Consider the following 12,073-nt stretch of genomic DNA (forward strand, 5'->3'; position numbering starts at 1 on the left):
AAAAGTATTTTGTTATGAGTTCCTTAGCAAGAGCTCATCCTCCTTAGAGGGGAATGAAAAACTAAAAGTAAATAACCAGAGCAAATATTGAAATAAATAGATAAAATGATAATTGTGTTTTAGGTGAAAATGTTGTTTAAAACAATAATAATAATATCAGATAATTATATGTTCAAAATATCAAAATGGGTCCAGAATTTTCCATTTTTCTATTGCTATTTGAATTACCTAAATATGGTAGTGTATAAAATTGCTAACATGTATCACAAAGCAATTATAAAGAGGTTTTTTTAAATCTCTTCCTCTTCCCCAACACTCTTTTCCATTTTAAGCCCCATTATTAATGACCTTCAATGAAGCATTCACCATATCTGCTAGTGTGTTTCATTGAGGAGACTGTGAATAAAAAAAGAAGAATATGATAAATCAATGTTTTAATTGTATTAATAACCAATTATTAATTTGTGAACCACCTTTTCCCCTTCTATTTTCTTTTAAGGCCTAACTCCTGAAAAGGTCATGCTCTGAGTACATGACTGAGTAATTAGATTGCTTCTAGCTCTCAAGATATATGCTAATTAACTTTGAGCAGGATTCCACCCAACTGGGAGAACTAATTTCTTTGGAGAGTATATGGGCCAAGAAGCAACAATTAAAACTGAAAAACTGAACAGGGAGTAACTGTTTGGTTTAAAATTGGGGGGAGGGGTGGGGAGGAAAGATAAGTTGAAGCTATACATTGTCACTCTATTTAATTTAATATGCTGAAGACATTATGCAAAATTCCAAACTCGAAGAATCAAAAAGCTAGAATTAAGGTTTATGGGAGAAATATCAATAATATCAGATGTACAGATAATACCTGTGTGATGGCAGAAAGTGGTGGGGAATTAAAAAGCCTTTTGATGAGGATGAAAGAGGAAAGTGGAACATATGGTTTGAAGCTTAACTTAAAAAAAATAAGATCTTGGCAACTGGTCCCATCATTTCCTGACAAATAGAGGGAGAAGAAATAGAAGCTATGTCAGATTTTATATTCATGGGCTCAAAGATCACAAAGGTTGTTGTAGCTGTTGTTTGTGGCTCTCTCAAAGAGGAACAAGAGATCTGGGAGCCAAGGTCTCCTGCTGCTCAAAGAGTATTGTAGACAGCAACTGCAGCCATAAAATTAAAATGTTTTCTATTTGGAAGTAAAGCTATGGCAAATATATACAGTATACTAAAAAACAGACACATCAACTTACTGACAAAGGTCTCTATATAATCAAAATCATGGCTTTTTTTCAGTAGCAATGTGGTTCTGTGAGAGTTACACTATAAAAATAGCTAAGCGCCACAGAATCAACCCTTTCAAACAGTGGTGGTAAAGAAGACTTTTTAGAATCCTTTGGATTACAAGGAGTTCAAATTACAAATCACAAATCACTAACAAAATCATTACTTAAAGACTATTCACTGGAAAGTAAAATGCTGAAGCTGAAGCTAAAAACTTTGGCTATATGATGAGAAGATGAAATTCCCTGATGTTGGGAAAGATTGAAGGCAAAAGGAAAAAAAGGGGATAGCAGAGAGTGAGATGAATGATAGTATCTTGGAAACAGTGATTGTGAACTTGGAAAGATTCTGAGAAATAGTGAAGGATAGAAGGGTCATAGTGTTCTTTGGCCTATGGGCTCATGAATAGTCAGACATGACTGAATGACTCAACAATAACAAGAAGAAGACAATTTGGAAAGGTTCATGAAGAAAATTATTATCCACCTCCAGAGAGAGACTGATGAACTCTGATAGCAAACTGAAAAATGATTGTCCTTAAAATAAAATAATTTTGGAGTAGCTAGGTGGTGCAGTGGATAGAGCACTGGCCCTGGAGTCAGGAGTACCTGAGTTCAAATCCGGCCTCAGACACTTAATAATTACCTAGCTGTGTAGCCTTGGGAAAGCCACTTAACCCCATTTACTAAGAAAATTTAAAAAAAAATAAAAATTAGTTTAAATTAAATTTTTAAAATGAAATAAAAATAATTTTCTTTAAAAATAAATGAAATTTGGGAAGAAAAAAGGAAAAAAGAATTGATGGAGTTAAGGGGAAGAAAGATACCCATATTTTCATACATGGTCAACATGTGAATTTCCTTCACTTTTTATGTGTATATTTATAAATTTTTTTTCTTTTGATTTCTCATACTGAGATGTTGAAGGATGAGTAAAATATCTAAAGGGTTTCAAAAGAAAAGGAAGGAAGGAAGGAAGGGAAGGATGAAGGAAGGAAAGAAGGAAGGAAGAAGGAAGGAAGAAGGAAGGAAGGAAAGGTGTCCAAGACAAACTGAACTCACTGAAAGCTACATGCTGAATTTATTATATGTGTAAAGGAAATTAAAAAAAACTGTACATAATAAAGTCTTGTAGTTTTGGGTTAAATAAAAGAAAAAAACTGGATAATTATTCATGTGCATAGAGTTGATTAGAGACCTTTGTTAAACCATATACTTTTCCATTTCTTTATCACAAATAAGAATAATAATCTTTGACATCTTCTGATGTTTTTGGTGTTCTAAGACCTTCAAATAAAAGTTGCAATATAAATGTAAAATAATTTAATTATTATTCAAATTTTTGAAGCTATATTCATAATATGACACTTCTGCATTTTTCCTGATTTTCAGAAATGTGGCTTAGAATTCATAGTGACTTAAGAAATTCATTAAACTTAACAAAGTACAAATGCTTTCCTCCTATCTCAGTTGATGAATAGTCTCCTTATCTTGTAATGCTTTAATCTTAGCTTCTTATCTGCTTAGTAAAGCTTTAGGGAAAAAATTAGAGTAGATTATGGGTATTACAAGCAATCATATTTCTAGCATCTGGACCAAATGATATATAGATGGATAAACAATCACCATCATCATAATTTAATTCCTTAGTATAATTTTTTTCTTGTAAGTTGTTTATTTCCTCTTTAGCTAGTTTGAGAGAACCTAACAATAGTCAACTGATAACCTCAGGGCTATTCATTACTTGACATATGCAAATTTCACTTATTGGAAAAAGTCTATTGAGGCTTGTATTAAATTTATTTTAGTATGTGAAAAAATATAAAAGTTCTGACATTAATGTGAAGGTTGTTTTGTACTTGGTGTAGAAAGCAATGACTGAGTCGATTAGTGATCAAATTTAAAAGCATCTGATTTTTAGCAACTAGGCGATGCAGTGGCTAGAACACTGGACCTGAAACAATCAAATGTATTCAAATCTATTCTCAACACTTACAAGGTGTGTATCCCTGTGTAAACCATTTAAAGTCTATATGTCTCATTTCCTCATCTGTTAAATGGGGAAAATAGTGGCATTTCCTTCCAGAATTCTTATAAGAATAAAATAAGGTAATATTTGTAAAGTGCTTTGCAAACTTTAAAGCACTATGCAAATTATAACTATTATTATGAACCAAGCTTCAAAGTTGTGATAATAATTTAAATGAAAAAGAAGCAATGTGAATCAAGGGACCCTTTATCATAAGTCACAAGAAGTGCATGAGGTTTAAATTTCAGGCAGGATCAAATAGCAAGAAAAACAAATTTCATATATATATATATATATATATATATATATGTTAGTGCTGATGCTGATCATATGGCAAGTCACCATCCCTCTCCCTATGCTTCATTATGGTCACATGAAGGTTATCCTGTTTTCTGACCAGTATTCCAGTCAACTACATTGCAGACATAGGATCTACCAAGGTGCAAAGACATTAACAATAAGCCCAACACAGCCCATCTGTTATTTGTTGCCTAGAGCAGCAACTTAAAGAAGATTATCACCTGAAGCTTGCCTCATTTAATAATGGTTTGGGATATAGCAACAAATGAAACTAATATTTAAGCCATGAATTGGTTTTCAATCTACTGAGTTGAGGGAAATTCCATGTAGATGAAATTACTCATTTCTTAAATGTTCCTTTTCAAGGTACACTCCAATTTTTTTAAAAGGTAGTTCCAAAGAAATTATCAGCATTTCATTTCTCATTAAATTCAATTATCAATATCACCATCTTACTCTGGAAAATATTTAAATATTTTTATTAATTTAAGTATTTCAATAGATAAAGGAGAAACATCACTCTGAAAGACTTGTAAGAAGTACCCCTTTATAAAAATATTTTGACTTTAATGTTATAAATATCAACAATTATTTGTTGTTCAGGCATTTTTTAGTCATGTTTGACTCTTTGTGATGCCATTTGGGATTCTTGGTAAAGATACTGTTGTGGTTTGTTTGTTTTTTCTTCTTCAGTACATTCTTTTAGATAAATTTTTATAGATAAAGAACTGAATGAAACAAGTGACATTCCAAGGGTTACACAGTCAGGATGTGTCTGAGGCTGGATTTGAGATCAGTAGAATGTCTTTCTGACTAGAGGCCCAATGCTCTAGTCTCTGTGGCACCTAGCTGCTCCAATAATGAAAATTAGATTTAGAAAATAAAAATCTCATGTATTGTCCCATCATGTTACATATAAAGAAAGGCTGAGTGATTTGTCTAAAAGCATAGTTACTAAATAGAGCTTAAATTCTAAATATGATGCCCAGTTCTTTATTTTTTTACTATTACAATGTATTTTCTTTGAGGGATGTTCTTTAAATGACTATAATTTAGATTAGGAGAAAATATGTTAAGGAATTTTATTAAAAGGTTACTACAAGCTCATCAAAAGAAAAACAAAAAGAAAAATGATTTTTTATGATATAGCTTTGAGGCAAAAGCTGCTTTGTTTCCTTTCACCCATAGTATATTATTTTGTTCTTATTCAAATGAATTTTTCTTCCATGGATTATGAAAAAATAGATTTAAAAATTAGCATTACTGTTTTATGCAATATATGCCCTCTGGATAGAAAAGAATATTTAAAAAGGAACAAACTAAGGATATACATCTTTCATTTGCAAGTGCTGGCTCAATGAATAACTGTTTTTTTTTTTCAAAATTGGATCTTTAAAGTCACTTATAGTATACACTTTAGGTGTTTTAAAAAGTAAATTGATACTTCACTTTTGTTTTATTGCTCTTTTTATTAAAATATTATTATTATTATTCTAATTCCTTAAAATTTTATACATATATGGAGCAGGGGCTCCTTTTTTCCTGAACAATATGGTATGTACTCTAGAAATTATTTTTCAAAGTATACTTCAGGCTAGGATATTTATGAAATTTTCATGATTATATGATATAAATTGGTAAGTGTGCCATTCCTCCAAAATAAATGTTTAGCTCTCAGTCGCAAAGAGAATTCATTGATAATATTGCTGTCTTAGTAGATCGCAGATATGTTATATAGTTTGCCTAGATTTTAAGAAAGCTTTTCAGACTGCATATTCCTAGTATTTGTAAATATGTGAAGAAATAATGATTAAACAAAAATCTAGTCAGATATCTGTGTGTGTATAAGCTCCATATATATATGCATATACATGCATACATTTACATATATATATATATATATGTACATAGTCTAGATATAAGACATTGAGGGTCTACATTAGAGGGGTGGCAGTGTCAGAGGAGATGAAAGATACAGTGAAGGAAACTGATGGGCTTTGAGAGATAATAAGGAGATCTGTATGATCCCAAACTCACAAGTCTAAGGGATTAGGAAGATGTCCTCTAAAGTAATAGGTAGGGTAGAAGACAAGGATGCTTTGGGGGATACATGTTGTTGTGGTTTAGTTATTTTAAGCTATGTTCAACTCTTTATGACTCCATGTAGGACGTTTTTGTAAGACACTAGCTTATTTGTCATTTTCTTCTTCACCTTGTTTTACAGATGGATGGAGAAACTGAGGCAATCAGAGTTAAGGGACTTGCCCAAGATTACAAAGCTAGTAAGTCTGAGGTCAGATTTGAGGTAAGTCTTTCTGACTCCAAACCCAGTCACTAAGCCATCTAGATAGTTTAGAGGAAAGATGAGTTCCAGTTTGGACATATTGAATCTATGATGACTACTGAACATCAGTTTTAAGACTGGAGCCCAGCTGGGAGTTTGCGTAGTATAGACAGACTTGAGTTAACAGCATATATATACATATATACCATATATATATATATGTATATATGTATATATATATATTTGTTTTTATGCATGGCTATTTATGTATATTAACAGTATATAATATAACATACATATACAAGTCTGCCCTATATGTGTGCATACATATTCATATATATATATATATATACATAATTATCAAATTTGTAGATGATATAGATTATTAAGACAGAGTCAGAATTCCAAAGGATCCAAGCAGACTCGAATCTAAGAATATAAAATTCATTAGGGATAAATATGGGGAAGACATATAAAGAAATACAGTGTTCTGAGAAAGATATGGTCTTTCATAATATACTGCAAGTTCAATAGACACACATAATATCACATAACAACCAGTACTTGCTGGGATGCATTAAATAAAAGCTCCAAAGCTTACATGAATGGTGATATATCTATTGTTCAGTGTTTGGCAGATACATCCAGAGTAGTGTGTTCTGTTCTAGACCAAGAAACTGAATATTGTCTAAAGAAGCACAAACAGAAAGGAGAAGGACCTTAATACTTTGCCATATGAAGATCAACTGAAGGAATTGTGTATGATTAACTGGAAAAAATAAGATTACAGGCCTGTCACATGGAAAAAGAATTCAATTTTCTTTGACTTTGGAAAGAAGAACCAGGATTCACAGATTGAAGCTACAAAGAGACCCATGTAGATTCAATGGGGGTGGGGAACAAATTTCTGGTGATTAGAATGGTTCTAAAGCCCAATGAGTTCTCTCAAGTGATGGTAAATTCACCCTCATTGGAAATAGCTAAGTAGAGTCTAGTTGATCACTCATCAAATAACTTACAATGGCAATTTCTTTCATATATGGCTTTAACTATGACTACTAAGATCCCATCAAACTAAAATTCTGAAAAAATTCTGTTATCTCAGACCTCAAAGTAAATGAGAGATCACCTAGCAAGCTCCCTAATTTTATAGAGAAGAAAATGGAGAAAAGAAGGAAGTGAGATTTCCCCAAGGTCAAATAGTACACTAATTAGCCCTACACCCCCACACACACCCCACCCCACACACACACAAACACACAGGACATTTAATAAACTTTTATTGAAGGAATAGTGTTTGCACGATCTATCCTGGACCAGAACTCAGATTTTTTTTTTTTTTGATTCCTGCTTCAATATCACTTCTACAGCACTGAACTGCCTCTCTTGGTTTCTGTCCTTGTTTTTGGTCAAATCATTTGTATTCAATTGGGAAAATCATCTCTTCTCATTACAAGTATCGGTAAATATCAGAGAGTCTGACAAAAGTAATTCCAGAGCATAGTTACTTTGGAGTTCTTGATTTGGAAAAGTAGGACAGGCTAAGGCAATTACAGTGACTATTAATGGGAAGTAAAGGAGGAATAGAATTTCATTTTTAAAAATTTATTATTTTTTTCCATAGTTTCTTGTTCTAAAATATCTATTCAGTAAAGTGATCCAAGGAAAAAGAAGTTTGTCATTTTCTTAGTTCTCACATTCCAAGAGAAACCCCAATTTCTTCTTAGTTTTAGGTCCAAATTTTGAAATGCCTGCTTTTTTATCTCTACCTGAGTACCCTACCAATACCTCACATTCAATATGTTTAAATGTTATTTCATTATCCTCTCCCTCCATTTGATTCTCCTCTTACTTTCCTTGTTTCTTTTGATGACATCAATTTACTGAATGCTTAAATGGAGGGAAAAAAATAATTTAGAATCAGGAGACCTAAGTCTAGTTCTGGACCTAACAATAATTGTAGATAGTCATATGATTTTGGACAAGCTACTTAATATGTGTTAGTGTCAATTTTCTTATATGTTAAGTGAAGATAATAATACTTAGATTTATCTCACACAGCAATTTTGAGTAAAGTGCTTTGTAAATCTTAAACACAGCATCAGATTTAGAACTGAAAGGGACTTTAAGGATCACTGGACTCTTTAGACATAGTATCTGTGTGACTTTGGTGAAGATATTTAAACTCCCTGGATCTTAGTTTCTTCATGTGTAAAATAATGGAGTTGTCACTAAGTTCCTTACAACTCTAAATCTATGAGCCCTTGGATAAATGTCATCTCCCTATCTTTAAGTGACCCCCATTACAAAATGATAAGCTTTCTACAATCTGTCTCCAGCCTTATTCCACATTACTGCTTTTCATACCCATAACAAATTGAACAATTAATTGTTCCCAAACTTCATCTTGTACTTTTCCACCTTTGTGCAGGTTATTAGAACTTTTATGAATTGTTTGCTTCTGGGGATCATTCTGTTCCAAAATAGATAAAGAATAAATTATAATATAATTTTTGTCCTAGATAAAAGGTGTCTTATATCCCTTAGTGAATTTGATTCATTTAGAATCCTAAGGGAAGATGTGATTGTCAGAACTTCCAGGGGGAGCTTATAGTTTGTAATTGAGAAAAGGAAAGGTTGTGTGATTATCTAGGGAAACAAACTATACAAGCAATCAAAAAGGAAAGTTCAGAAAAATGAATTGAGGCTGTCATAGAGTCACTGAACCCTCTGCTTCAATTTGCCCAGTGAGTTTTATAATTCATTTATAATCCCTTTATAATTCAAAACTTTTTGTATTTAATATGGTACCATCAAATTCTAGGAAATTTGTGATTAATGAATTTCCCATTGAGCAACTTTAAGATTTTCCTTCCAGGAACGCCAAGTATTAAGTAGCAATATTCATGAAGAGTTATATTTTCAGAGCTATTTAGTTTATATCTCAAAAAGAAAATAGCTGCCCAAACTACAATACAATTTCATCTAACTAGAACACAGTATATTGACTGTTCTGGCTAAATGAATTTTCTGGATCAATAAAAGAAAACCATTTATACTTGTAGTTGTAACAGAATAAGATCCAGGAAGTCCAAGAAATGTAAATTTTTCTCATGTATATAAACCTTATTATCCAAAAAGTCTACCCCTTATTCCCTTCCATATTTGCCCTAATACTTTTCAGAAGGGATTTTTGCCTTTTGTTTCCCTCTTAGATTGCAATATTTTTAAAACACAGACAACACTGTGTGTTTGTGTGTGTTTGAGTGTGTGTGTGTGTGTGTGTGTGTGTGTGTGTGTGTGTGTGTGTGTTTGGATTGGGGTTTTTTAAATGAGTAAATATCACCCAGAATTTGTTACATTATCTGAGGATTGATGTGTTTAAAAACTACTAGCAAACAGATAAGTAAATTAATTTTGTTTTTGTGCACCACAAGAATTAAATTTGGAGATTCAGATTATCTTATACCCTTGATTTTTTTCGTATTATGTCTTATCTCTCTTTCCAGATTGTCCAGTCCTCCAGGCCAGGCAATATGCCTCACCTACTTTGGCAATGTATTATGCATTGCAAATGTTTCTTAATTGTTTTAATGAATGTAAGATGATGGAACTATATAAATTTAAGGCCTGAAAATTCCACCATTACTTGAATAGAATAGAATAGAAAGGATAAATAGTAACGAAAATTGAAAAGAGTTTAGATTGATCTCCTGAAACTTTATTTCTTGTTTTTATTCTAGAATTTAAATTATATTATTTTTTTAACTTAAATTTTTTCTAAGAGGTAAGACATTCCATTAAATGCTATTTGGAGTTTGGTCTTGGTTTTGGTTTTGATCAGATTTTTGATTCCACTGATTTAAGAAATTTACAGTTAGAGAAATTTGTTCTTTCTGTGTTATATATGGCACCTGTTCTTCAATGTGTATACTTTGAAAATTGCTCAAAAGTATCGAGAGGTTAACTGATTTGCTCTAGGTCAGTGGTCCCACAGCTACAGTGGTATAAGTGAGAGGCAGGAGGAGAATGTCTTGTTATTCTTCAGTTGTGTCAGTCTACATGCCCCTATTGGGGTTTTCTTGGCAAAGCTATCCTAGTGACTAGCAAATTTCCTGCTTCAGTTCATTTCACTGATGAGGAAACTAAGGCAAATAGGATTAAATGACTTGTTCAAGATCCTTCAACCAGTAAATATTAGTATCTGGATTTGAACTCAGGTCTCTCTGATTCTAGGCTCTCTATTCTGTAACTTAACTGTCACCTAATTTCTAAGGACTAGAATCCTAAGAATCTTCATTCGATTATTCTGCTGACTGTGCCTTAGATTTTCAAAAATTTATACTTCCAAAGGAGTATATGTGTAGGACTGATGACTTTACAATCCAAAGCCTAGTTTAAAACTCTGCCTCTGACTCCACTTTTGTTGAATTTGAACAATTCACTTAATTTCATTTGACTTCCTTTTCCGCATCAGTAAAATGAAAAGATTGTACTGAATAACTTCTGAGCTTCCTTTCATCTCTAGACATAGGAGAACATAAATGATGCTTGATAAAACCTTATATACAAAAATTTAAATTTACTTACATTGTGCCTAGCTTGATTTCTGCAAATAGGCTTTTACAAAGGAAATTTCTTAAATCATTTTGGCGATTTTAACATTTAATATGGCATTTTCCTTTTGTATTTCTAAAGTTAGAGCTTCATTGTAATATCTTTATCATTAGATAATTGACGATGGTTCCTAAAACATTTGTGGAAATTGAGGTTTCTGACAACACCCAACATGCCCTGCTCCCAAACCTGCAACAACATGCTTATTGTTTTCATCCTAAACTCATCATTCAATGAGAAGAACATTATTCCCATGATGCCACTCATCAGGGTCAAGATGATCTAAGATGTCAAAGAACTGCACAAAATCTTATTTGAGAAAAAGGTGTGAAGTTGTGAGACAGATGGTTTCATATACCAATCTGACAGCATGCTTCTTTCTCCACCGCCTTAAATGTATTGCTTTTGTTCATAACTTTCCATTTTAACATTCTAAGAACCATCATTCTGAAAGGTTTTGTGAATGGAAATTACTATGGCCAATAAAAAGCTTTAATTTTTTAAAACATGTTGTTCATATAACAAATTTCTGAAAAGTGGATGAGCCAGATTAAAAAGTGACCAAATGTTTTGTGGTATTGTGTTTTGTTCTGTTTTATAAGCTACAAAGCAAATGTGATAAATTTTGATCTCCAATTACAGTTTCAGACAGGAAAACATCCAACCAAATATTTTGGAAAGAGTCTCTTTATCCTTTACAATGTCAAATTAGCTTGTGATTAATTAACTGTAATTGACAAACTAAGCAACCATTCTCCAAAAGTGAGAATTCCTTTCAATATAGAAATAATAGAACCAATGCACTACATCCTTCCTGTACCTTCTTTTCTAAGACTGTAACTTCAGTTTTCAGAGGCTATTCTTACAAAGTTCAATTTTAGCAGATTCTAGAAAGTTGGAGAAACTTTAAGTAGGAGCCTGGAAATTGAGATTGCTACATAAATCCTGGTCAGTAGTTGATGATTTTTCAGAACAAAAGCAATTCATGAAAGTCATCTATTCCTGTATGCTTGAAGTAACTGACAACAATTACATAGATAGAAAGGTAGATAGATAGAAAGATAGATGGTTATTAAGAAAAATATATTAACCTAAACTTACATAGACATCTCTATTGCTGTTGTGATGTTTTATGGAGTGGGGGGAGAGAATAAATTAATCTCAATCTCTAAATAAGAAAATTGAGGATGAAAAAGTTTAATAGATTTATCCAAGTTTGCCTAGCTAGACAGTGAAACTTAAACTACTTTTAGCGAAAAAAAATTATATGCAAAGTATATTATTGAACTTTAGAAATGTCTTAGACTATTTTTTAAACATTTTCATTTCAAATTAACAGAAATTGGAATTAGTAGTCACTATGATATCAAAAATCATCACAATTATAATTTATAAATTATGAATGAAATTGTAATAAAAACACTTGGGCATTGTTAAGGGCTTAGACCCCCAAGACATGTAGGTTAGGAACAATAGTACAGTGGAAACAATATGAATTTGGAATCAGATACTCAAGTCTGAAATCTGCTTCTCTCATTTATTACCAATGTGACCTTGAGAAAAGTCCTT

This window comes from Macrotis lagotis, chromosome 8 (genome assembly GCF_037893015.1).
Source record: "Macrotis lagotis isolate mMagLag1 chromosome 8, bilby.v1.9.chrom.fasta, whole genome shotgun sequence".
Classification (NCBI taxonomy): Eukaryota; Metazoa; Chordata; class Mammalia; order Peramelemorphia; family Peramelidae; genus Macrotis; species Macrotis lagotis.